The sequence below is a fragment of the Dipodomys merriami genome, unplaced genomic scaffold, assembly GCF_024711535.1.
Source record: "Dipodomys merriami isolate MVZ:Mamm:240054 unplaced genomic scaffold, mDipMer1.0.p SCAF_1018, whole genome shotgun sequence".
NCBI lineage: Eukaryota > Metazoa > Chordata > Mammalia > Rodentia > Heteromyidae > Dipodomys > Dipodomys merriami.
In genome coordinates, this window is record NW_027202292.1 from 1 (window position 1) to 12,151 (window position 12,151).

The 12,151-nt window shown below is 44.8% G+C and overlaps 1 long non-coding RNA gene across 1 annotated transcript; it reads right to left on the reverse strand.

Annotated features, from left to right (window-relative positions):
• Positions 1-7,753: 7,753 nt before the first annotated feature.
• LOC138807663 (uncharacterized) lies at positions 7,754-10,969 on the reverse strand. Its single transcript, XR_011366230.1, has 3 exons — positions 10,892-10,969; positions 10,381-10,604; positions 7,754-8,282 (listed from the first exon to the last, which is right to left on the reverse strand). It is a non-coding gene; the product is annotated as an uncharacterized lncRNA (long non-coding RNA).
• Positions 10,970-12,151: the final 1,182 nt, after the last annotated feature.

The window sequence follows — 12,151 nt, forward strand, 5'->3', positions numbered from 1 at the left end:
CATGCAAACTGAAAGAGAAAGAGAGGAGAGATAGAGACAGAGACAGAGGCAGAGAGACAGATTCATTCAAATATCTGCTCATGTGTAGACAGTCATCCCAGGCCTGGTCCATCCACAGATATCACTATATATCCATGCTTTTTCAGGTCTCTTGTTTTTTAACATGTTTATACACCTCTACCTGAAAGGAAAGAAAATTAGCTTAATTCATACACTTTTCCAGTGTAACCAGGGACTCTGTTTGCTCAGAATGTTCTCAAATTTGAAACTCAGCTCCCTCAGCACTCTGATTCCCATTAGAGAAATTTGGACTCCCAGGGCAGTTGCAATTGTAAGTAACCTGTGTAGGAAATCGGGTCTTTAAAATTTACTATTTTTTTTTTACTGTGAGTAAATAAGTCTGAAATAAGGGACTTTTGGATGATGGCATAATGTTAGAATGGTGATTAGGTGTAGACAGAACACACAAGAAACTGCATTAAAATGGAGGAAAGTTGGGGCAGAAACTACCCTCATGGTCCATGGAGACAGTTCTCTCTATTTTCCCAATGAAGATGTGCCCCTGAGTTTCGACACAGCCAGAGTAAATAGTGTTCTCAGGAGTTTTACACAGTCACCTAGAGACTGCCAAAGGAGAAACGAGTCCAGGATGCCACCTTCCCCTAAGATCCCCCTGAAGCCCAAGGGCCTCACTTTAAACCTAAGTAAACAAACTAGGTAAGTAAGTAGGAAAATATGCAACATATCTGGAAGGTGAGATGATGACCTACTGCAGCATTTGGGACACAAACACCTTAGTGTTCAGAAACAAATGGGAAAAGTTGTTTAATAAAGTGACATTACTTGAAAGTAAGGGATTGAGGTGTATTCACCAAGCTCAGAAGGTACAGACAGCTTGAGGCCACATTTCAGCCTACTTTTCAAAATTTAAAAGTCAGCTCCTTGTCAGCTGTCCTTTCACTAGAAAGAATGCTAGCTGGAGAACCCCCTAGCTATGCTAGGACTATGCCTGGCTATGCTGGATTGAGACCTTTGCTGAGGATACTGGGCACACAGCAGTGTGAACTTCCTGTATGACTCCCTCCCCTCCTGCAGCTCTTCAATTCCACACCTCTCTGATTTTCCACACCCTAGTGCTGTGGCAGAGTGCTGCACATCTTTCTCTGGAACAGCTTTGTTCTTAAGCTGTGGACATTAGTTTTTGGGCTTTACACAGTACCAGAGTTTGTGAAAAATGGCGACTATCCTGTGAGCCACACTCTTCCAGCCCCATCACTTATTCCATCTGGAGGCTATGGATTCCCCGTGTGGCTGCCAAGAGGGAAGGGCATTTTCAACCAAGTGTCAACTCTCTAGTCTGCTCAGCCAGCTAAAAGAATCCTGGCCCCAGATTAAGCTAGTACTGGAGCTTTGTGGGGAGCAGAGTGGAAGGACAGGCAGACTAGGACCTTGGCCTCTCTTCAGAGGCAACTGTTTGTTATCATCTGGCAATTGAAATTCTGAGGGCAAACTGAAGGTGTTAAGTTGTGCAGTGAAGCTGACTCCCCTTCATTGAGAGAGGGCTAGTGCAAAGTTCCTGAGGAGTTGTACACAGTGGAATAGCTAAAGTCATCATTTTCCACTCCACACTTCTGGCACTCTCTTTTTAGTTTTCTTGGATGACCAGATAGGTACTCATGGCTTCATTGAATGCCCTGTCCTGGATTGCCTTTTCAATGTCAGCTCTATTGTACCCCATGTCACACAGAACTGTGACACTAATGGAGTCCAGCTTGCTGGGCAGTGGCTCATCAGGAAGCAGGCCAAACCCCACATCTACAGCCAGCCATGGGTTTCTTAGTGACATCCACAGTCAGCAGTTTGGAAAGTACATTGTGTCTCTTCGCAGATAGATAAAAGGGAGCTGTGTACATGGCCTCAAGGATGTGTAGCCATGTCTGCCATCTTCCTCCCTTCAAATGGGAACTTTCCTGTTGTCCTCACATACAGAAGCATACCTGGGATCTAAATGTCCTGTTTATAGACATCATAAATTTTGTAAAGGAACATTTCACGAGGTCTGAATATCAAGGCTCCACAAAACCACTTTAGCAACTGCCCCAGCAACACCGTGATGCTCAGCCCCAAATCACTGACTTTGGCATTGCATTTGCCATCCAACAGGATGTTCCTGGGCTTCAGGTATCTGTGTGTGATTTCGTTCTTGTGAAAGTATTGCATAGCACTCACCATCTGCTTGAACAGCCTCCTGGCTTCATAATTGACTAGGTGGTGGCAGGAGGATTTGCCAGTCAACCCTATCCTGTACTGGCTGTTGTTACTACATTTTGTCACAACTCACTTTCAAGGCCTTTTGAGTCAGGGTGGGTGGAGTTCCTGCCTCTTGTCTCTTGAAAGGTTATTCATTTGCTTTGAAATTAAAATGTCATCAATTTGAAATTATTTACATTGTTTCAAAACCAAACAAATTGATGTTTGTATGTTTTTTGGTCATGTGCGGGCTGGAACTCAGGGCCTGGGCACTATTCCTGAGCTCTAATGCTCAACCACTTTGAGCCACAATCCCACTTACAGTTTCCTGGTGGTTAACTGAAGATAAGTGTCTCATGGGCTTTCTACTCATGGTGGCTTTGAACCTAGAACCTCAGATCTCTGTCCCCCAAGGAACTAGGATTACAGGTGTGAGCCACCAGTACCTGGCACAAATAGGATTTTAAAAAGATGCCAAGTTTAACCTTAGGATAAGACCATGAGGTCCGAAGGGCTGAGACCTTACCATAACTGTTGCTGAGTAGTTCAAGTTCTTGTCTGCCATTGCTCTGTAAAGGACTCTCTGTTTATCTGAGTTTGCCCATAGCAATGTTTTTATTTTGTATTTTATTTCATTTTTAAAAGGTTTCAGTGACATTATTTTCCAAATATGTTTATGGAACAGCCACCATTGTCAATTGCCGGAAGTGGAAAAGTTCCCAAGGTGTTATTTTTAATAAGTCATTACTAACTATTATGATGCAGGATGGAACTCTTAATGGCTCTTGAAGGAAGATAGAATCTTTCCTAATTAGGTTTTTATATTCTATAAGTAATTGTACAGGACTCAGAATGTGCGTTAGTGGTAGAGTGCTCACCTAGCATGCACAAAGCTCTGCTTTTGCTTCCTCAGTTCCACATACATAGAAAAGCCAGAAATGGAGCTGTGGCTCAAGTGCTAGAGTGCCTCAAGCAAAAGAAGCTCAGAGACAGTGCCAAGGCCAAGTTCAAGACCCAGGACTGGCAAAAAAAAAAAAAGAGACAGGGGTAAATGATCTGAATAGAAATTTCCAAAAAGAAGAAATGCAAATAGGCAAAAATATATGAAAAAATGTCCAGTGTCTATAGCCATGCTGGAAAACTTTTTAAAAATCAAAATGATAGAAAGATAACACATGCTGGCCAGGATGAAGAGAGAACTCCTGTCAGACAGATTGTAAATTGATACAAGCATTATGGCAAACAGTTTGAAGGTCTCTAAATAAATACATGAACTCAAGTACAATTATAATATGTCTATTTCTAGATTATTTATAGCAGCTCAGGTATAGATTCAGTCTAAATGTCTATCAATGGAGAAATTGGTAATGGTCTCTCTCTTTCACACACATATATACATGCACACACACATACATACTCACACACACATACACACACACATACACACACACACACACACACACACACACACACACACACACAAAGGAGAATTTTCCAAGCATAACAGTGATTGGAAAGCTATCATTTCGTGACAAATGGAAGCAAAGATTAAGTAAAGTTATCGAGACAAATGGCCCAGGATCGCTCAGATATGTAGAGAATAATGTTGACCATGGACTAGTGCTGGCCAGAGGTTGGGAAGGAGGGATGAAAAGGGGGAAGGTGAGGTTTGTTTGATCAGTGTGTGTCATGTCCTGTGTACGATTACTACTTGCTTATAAAAAGCATCAATATTAAGATAGTCATCTTCTATTTCCAGAAGAGAACCATTTCTCTCTGCCTAGATGACACCACTGCAGCCTAGGCCCCTGCCCCTGTCCCTAGCTGGTCTTCCCATTCCCCCTTCCCTGTCCCTCCCAAAATCATCCTTGTAAACACAACCCACAGCATACTATTCTCTGTCTGTTTATGAGTGTGGGTGGGTGCAAGCACAGGCCAATACGTGGGCTTGAAGTCCATGTTCAAGGTGAGTGTTCTACTCCTTAAGCCACAGCTCCACTTCCAAGTTTTCTGGGGTCATGCACTTTCCTACACAGGATAGATTTTAATAATGACCTGGCAGCAGCCAGCCATAGAATACTTTTTTTATCTGCATGCATGTTGTTTTTACTATAGCACCATTCACAATAATATAGGGTATCATTCAAGTGTCAATCACTGGACCAATAAAAAGACAGTACATACATATTGTAGTACATTATTCAGCCTAAAAAAATAAACAATAAATTTTCCTGGCTCTGGTGGCTGCTGCCTGTCATCCTAACTATACATGAGATAGGAGGATTGAAGTCAAAGCCAGCCCAGGCAGGAAAGTCCATGAGACTCTTACTTCAAATATCCATCAGAAAACCAGGAATGGAGCTGTGCCTCAAAGAGGTAAAGTGTTAGCCTTGAGCTAAATGCTCAGGGACCACTTACTGGCCCTAATTCAAGCACCAAAAAGGAACCAGAAAAAAGAAACCAACACTCAGACACTATGGATGGAACTGGAGGACACTCAGTTTCATGAAGTAATACAGGCAGAGGAACACCAATATCAAACATACCCTTTCATATAGGAAGAAATGTGGCTTTAGAATAGACAGGAGAACTACAGGACATTGTTGAAGCATGATGGGTCACCCCTCTGCCCACAGCCTCGTTTGGTGAAGGAGGCTTCTCTGATCCTGTCTCTCTCCACTGAGCCCAGGCTTCCTTGCTGCAGCCACACTGGCATTTGTACTGTACCAGCTGGGGGCCACTGCTATTCCAACTGCCTGGAATGCTTTTCCCAACACCCAGCTGCTCAATCCCCTATCCTTCCCCAAAACCCCCTTGCCAAACAGGTCTCCTCTGATACTTAAAAATAAAACCTTGTGCACATGTGTACACAACACACATCTGCAAACACACAAAAACATAGAGTATTTCGAACACTCATCCTGAATTTTTCTGCCTTAATCTTCATTTTCATATATACTATGTGGTATTTTTGTAAAGTTTGGGTATTCTCATTCTCCATGCTTGAGTGTAAACTCACAAAGAGAGGTATTTTTATGCTGTTCCCAGCATTCTGTCAGTCTTCAGCATGATGTGACTGATCCTGTGGGCACTCAGTAAATGTCCATTGAATGAAAGCCTACCTATTCCCTCACACACTTATTCAACAAGTATACTGCCATACATGGTCAAAGCTCTTTCCCACTGTTTTCCCATGACTCCTCTCCAGAGCCCCTGTCACCCTTGCCTCGTGGTCTCCCCACCTGTGTTTCCAAGCCCTTTGCCTGAAGTTTCTGCCCCTCAATCTTACATATGGAGATGGTGTACACACACCAAATAACCTGTTCCTCCTCTGGGAAGCCTTTCCATACCACCTCAACTCCTCACTCGAGTTCTTCCAAGTCTCTCTGCAAGCCATGAACCCGTCCTAGATAATGGTCTGTGTGACATTGTAGCTAACCTGTGGAATCCTCATCCTTAGGCCAACTTTTCGTCTTCTCTCCAAGTGCTGAGCCAAATGCACTCCATCTGTTCCACAAAGGTTTAGGAGTGTTCTAGCATGCACATGCATTATACTGTCAATTGAAAAGTCAAAGTAAGACCTGAGTTTTAGAGAGTGAGCTCATCTGGCCCCTTAAGACAAGACTGGCATGAAATCATAAAATGACTTGCCTCCTGCTTGGCACAAGGCCCTGGCCACAGCCTCAAGGGTCCACAATGCCCCTCTCCCACATCTCCTTAATGCAACCCAATACTGAAATCCTACCCAGTGCAGCAGTGATTAGGCACCCTCTCTACTGCTCTGGGACTACTAGAAACTAGCCTCAAGACAAACCCACTGACATGAACTGAAGTCTACTCCCTCATTTCAGGACGCCTGAGACAAAGAAAAAGAACTTAGCAACCATGGAAATTCACAGTTCTTCCCTCCCGACCCACCCACTTCACTGAACAATGATCCATGTGGAATTCAGGTGTCCCTAGTTTCCTCCTCTCAGCTCTCCTTCAGCATTAGGGTCAGCCCTGTCTATCAGCAAGGTGCCCATTTCTTGTATACTTTTGGCTCTCAGTGCTTCTGTCACAAAAATCCTATCTTATTCTCTGGGAAGAGCTCTGTTTCCTAAATAACCCAGAGGTATACCCTGTTTCACTGGGAGCCTCAGTCTTCTCCTGCTGCAAATCTCATCAGTCTGCCCTACATGCTCAGCCTCTTGACTCCAGTGAACATACAGCAGAGGTCCAATGTGTCCAATTCCTCCTCATCACACACCTGTCACCCAAAGGCAGAATCACCCTCAGTACTTCCTCTGTGTAGAAATCTAATGCCCTGCTGAACAAATATCCCAGTGGTGGAGGTTCATATCTAATCTTACTGAAGTTCTGCTCATGTCTGCATGTACTCATCTCCATCCACATGCTCCTATATTTTCATTCTTTCTTAGGTCTCTTGCTCATTCAAAGGTTTCTCCACCTCTAGTTGATAGGAAGGAAAAGTATTATATTTCCTACATTTTTTGGTTCAAAAATGGGCTCTGGAGGTTTATAGTGTGGCAATATTTGAAACAGCTTCCTCCACACTATGTGCCCTAGGACAATAATCAGGCCCTACTCTTCTTCCATAAGACCTAGAGGCTTCCCCTGAGAACTGCCAGGGAAAAGGAAACACCAAGCCCAAAGCCTGGTGCTCTGGGGAAGGGGGGTGTCAACTGGAAGCATCTTTGTGGACTCAAAGGGTCTCTCCTAAGAATCTGACATGTCTCAGTGCTGAAACCCTTGTATTATGGAAATGTAATTCTCTGTCCATTTTCCACAGCAGCCCAACCCAACACCCTTTCCTTCCCCCAAACATTTCTAAGTTGTCCCTCATACAAGTATACAAATTCCTTTTGTAATTACAGAGAAACCAACCTGTGCTGTACCGTCACAAATTCTAGGTGCTGGAGGCTCACCTGTATAATCCTAACTACTGCACACGCTGACACTGAGAAGACTGTAGATAAAGCCAGCTTGAGCAGACTCCATGTCCAACTCAGTAGAAAATCAGGACTAGAAGAGTGACTCCACTGGTAGAACATCAGCCAGAAACACATTCACACTCAAGAGAGAGAAAGGGAAAGAGGGGGAGAAGGAAAATGGACAGAGAGAAAAACAGAGGGACATGCATACATACCTAAAGACAGAGAGACAAAGAGACAAATTCAGGAGAAAGGATTGAGTGAAAAGAAATGGGATAGGGAGAAGAGAAAGATTAGAGGGAGGAGAAAAGGAGAGGGTGTAAAAAAGGAGAGATTAAAGACATTAGAGGGAGGAGGGCCCAAGGAAAAGCCACAGAGGGAAAAGGAGACTGAGAAAGAGAAAAAGAACAAAGTTCAAGCCAGCACACTCCCAAATGCATACACACAACAAACAAAAAGACAAGAAAAAGCATTGAGAAATCATGGAAATTAATAGTACTTCCTTCCCCACCCACCCTATTCACTGAACACTGTTCCATGAGTTCAGCATTCCTTACATTCCTCCTCAGGTCTCTTTCAGCATCAGTATCAACCCTGTCTTAAACCAGTTATGCATCCTTTGCCTATTTGGACCCTTATTGCTTCTCTCACAGGAAACCCATCTCATTCTTTGAGAATAGCATTGCTTCCCAAATACCCCTGAGCATTACCACTGATCTACCAGGAGCCCCAGCCCTCTTCTTACTGCTAATCTCATTAGTCTACTCTGCGGGTTCAGCCACCTGACCCAGTGTACACATAGAAAAGGCCAGGTTTGCCCAACTCCTCCCCATCACACACTTGGCACCCAAAGGCAATATCAATCCTCAGCACTGCCTCTGTGTGCAATTCTAATGCCCTGGGTGAACCAATACAAATATTCTAGTGTGAAGGCTCACATCTTACTGAATTTTGTTCTTGTGGGAAAGCAGTCATCCCAGGCCACCCAACCACGGGTGTGGTCCATATACAACCAAAGTCCATCCAGGCTATGTCCTTAAACAGATCCCAGTTTATCTCCATGATTCCTCAGGTCTCCTGTTCCTTGATCACCTCTAGCTGAAAAGAAGGGAATGTATTTTAATTCATACACTTTGTGATTCCAAAAATTGCCTCTTGATGTTCAGAATTTTCAAATATTTAAACTTGGCTCTGATAGCATTCTTTATTCCCCAAGGAGAAAAATTGGGCTCTGCTATTCTTCCATGAGGCCTAAAGTCTTTACTGGGAAACAGAAGCACCATGTACAAGCTGGGTGCTCTGGAGGGGGCCTCTCTGGGGACTCATAGAGTCTCCACTAAGAATCTGACACCTCTCAGTGTACTTGTACAGTGCACATGTCATCCTTCCCTGTCCATTTACACTAACCCATCACCCCTTCCTTCCACAAACAATTTTTTTAATTTAATTTAATTTTATTTGTGAACATACTGTACAGAGGAGTTACAATTACATGGGCAGGATAATGCGTACATTTCTTACCAAGCATTGCAGCCTCCTCCTTTGTTTACCCTTCACATCCCTTCCCAGCCTCCCCCCTAACCCCCAATCCCAATCCTTCTCCTTCCCCCCTCCCCCCCCCCACACCGACGTTGTAAAGCTCGTTTTGGACATGACAACTTGTACTTCTCATTGTTGCAACAGGTTCCACAAACAATTGTAAGGTGACTCTTACACAGCTGTCCCTCACATAAATACACAAATCCCCTTTCAAAATAGAGAAACTAACCTTTGCCACACCAGATTAACAAAGCCAATTGCATTCCCTGATGCTGTAGGCTCTTGTCTGTAATCCTACCTATCTCCCAAGGTGACACCTTGAAGACTGCATTTACAGCAAGTCTGGGAAATCTCCATCTTCAAGGAAATAGAGAAATGCAAGCCTGAACTGTAACTCAAGCAGGAGAGAACCAGACATAGCCATGAAAACTGAGAAAGAAAAAAAGAGGAAGACAGAGTGGGAGAAAGGGAAAGAGGGAAAAAAGGGAGAAGTGCACAGAGAGAGGAGGAGTGAGGGAGGTGGATGGAGAGAGAGACAGATTCAAGGGCAGGAAGAGAGTGAGAGGGAATGGTAGAGGGTAGTAGTAGAACATCAAGAAGAGGAACAGGAGAAGTAGAATAGGAGTAGTTATGGGAGGAATGAAAACAAAGGAAGAAAAATGGTGGGCAGGGGCAGGGAGAAGGTGAGAAAAGTGGAGAGAGAACAGAGAAGGCAAAGGAAATAGAGCATAAGAAAAAAAGCACTGAGGTGTAGCAGCACACACTCACACATACCCACAACAAACAAAAGGAAAAAAAATAAAAGAATAGGAATTGAGAAATCTTACAAATCAACAGTTAATTCCTTCCCAACCACTGTCTTCACTGGGTGGAAAATGTCTAGTGTGCCCGACCAGCTAAAAGAATCTAGGCCCCAAATGTAGCTGGAACTGGAGCTCTGAAGGGTATAGAGTGGAAGGACAGGCAGACTGGCACTTCGGGCTCTCAAGAGGTAACTGAAATTTTGAGGACAAGCTGGAGGTGTTATATCCTGAAGAAAAGGTGGCTCTTTTTCGTGGAGAGGGCTGGTGGGATTGTCATCAGGAGGTGTGCATGGTGGACTAGCCAAAGGCATGGTTTTTTATTCCACACTTCTGGTATTCTCCTTCAAGTTTTCTTGGATGAGCAGGTAGGTGCCCATGGCTTCATTGAATGCTCTGTCCTGGAATGTCCTTTCAATACCAGCTAGGGTGTACCCCATGTTGCCCATGACTGTGACAATAATGGGGTCCAGCTTGCTGGAAAGTGGCTCATCAGGAAGCAGGCCAAAACCCACACCTAGAGTCAGCCATCAGTGCTCCATTATCTCCTCAATAGCAGGCCTCAGATTGAAGCCCACAGTCAGCAGTTTAGGAAGGAGATCATGTCCCATTGCAGTTGGTAAAGGGGACCGGTGTACCTGGCCTCTAGGATTTGTTTCCGTATCTGAATCATTTTATTCCCCTCAAATGGGAACTTTCCCATTGTCATCATATACAAAAGCACGCCTAAGTTCCCAAATGTCCACCTTGTACCCATTGAACATGTTCTGTAGGAACATTTCAGGAATAGCAAGGCTCCACAAACCCCCCTTTAGCAACTTCCCTGTCACCCTGATGCTAATGCCAAAATCACTGACCTTGACATTGCAATTGGTATCCAACAGGACGTTGTCGGCCTTCAGGTCCAGTGTGCAATTCTGTTCTCATGAATGTAGTGAACATCACTCGTGATCTGCTTGAACAATCTCTTCGCTTCATACTCTAATAGGTGACTGCAAGGGGATTTATTGCCCCACCCCAAGAGATAGCCCCGAGTGTCCAGCTCAGTGACAAGGTACACACAGTCTTCATCCTCCATCACCTGGAACAATAGTATGATGTGTGGGTGATATACACTCTTCAAAATGGCTACTTCATTTTCTATCTCATGGCTTTTTAGATCGTTCTTTGGGAGAACTTTGACTGCCACTGTGGTGTCTGTGAGGCAGTGATGGGCCAGCTTCACATAGCCACAGCTGCCATAACCGATGATCTCTTTCAAGTTATACTGTCCAATGACAGTGATCTCCTCCTCCTTTGGGGAGGAACTAAAGTTGTACATTAACATCTTGCCCCTGGGATGGCAAGTGATCAAGCTTAAGAATTTACCTAAGATGATCTCAATGAAGTTGACAACTAATAAATCTTAAGAAACGGAAGGTAAACTACTAACAAAGTAAACACAACCCCCAGATGAGTAAATGAATTCCCCAAACCCAAACAACACAACCACCACCCCCCCACACACCCAATGAAAGTAACCAAGTAGCTCTGAGTTAGCGGGTCACCAAGTAAAAGCTCCCAGTGCTGTAACTGAAAAAGCTGGAGAGAAGCTGCCTCATATGTACCCTGCTGGGCACGCCTCACAATGCCCTGTGATGTCAGGGGGAAATGGACCAATCACAAGTCAGGCCATTGACATCAGTGAGGAAGTGAACCAATGAGAGCCCAGTGCACACCCTCTGGCAGTTAGGTACTTGGGCCAGGAAGTCTGTTGCCAACAACACTGGGCACATGGGAGGATGCTCTTACTGCTACCATGACAGCCATGTGGGAACCATGAGGACATTGGCCAGTGGACTTCATCTTCGGGGTTGGGCATCCTAGGAAGACCCCTGTGAGGACATCACCCAGTGGGGTATTGATGAACCCCAGAGAGTGAGACAATCCATGGAGGCACAGTGAGAAGTGAACAAAAGAAGTTTATTTACACTATTTACACCAGAAAGGTGTCTTGAGACTACCTTGTCCTGGGTTAGATACCCAGAACCAAGAGCAGCCTCAACCACCAAACCTCCAATAGGCAGTCCTGACACTCCAACCTTTATTGGTTGGTCTGCAAACCACAAATTAGTCGGTCCACAAACCTACAAACCTCAGATCTCCAAAGCTCCAAAGCTCCAAACCTCCAAAGGGGAAGGCTTTTCCCTTTCTTCCCTTCTTCCCCCACATGCAGACCTCTCCACTGTCCACAGGCCTCTCTAGAGGATGGTACCAAATGGCCTCCAGAGGAGGCCCCGAATGACCTCCATAGGAGGTCCCAACAGGTCCCTCCAGGAGGCCCTGAGTAACCTCCGGAGGATGTTCCAAATGTCCCCTCAAGAAATCCCTGAAGGGCTGGGAAGGTGGCTCAGTGGTAGAGCGCTTGCCTTGCATACTTGAGACCCGGGTTCGATTCCGCAGCTCCATATAAGCAAAAAGAAGAAAAGCCGGGGGGCTGGGTAGGTCGCTCAGTGGTAGAGTGCTTGCCTTGCATGCATGAGGCCCTGGGTTCGATTCCTCAGCACCACATACACAAAAAGAAAAAAGCCGGAAGTGGCACTGTGGCTCAAGTGGTCGAGCACTAGGCTTGAGCTGAAGAGCTGAGGG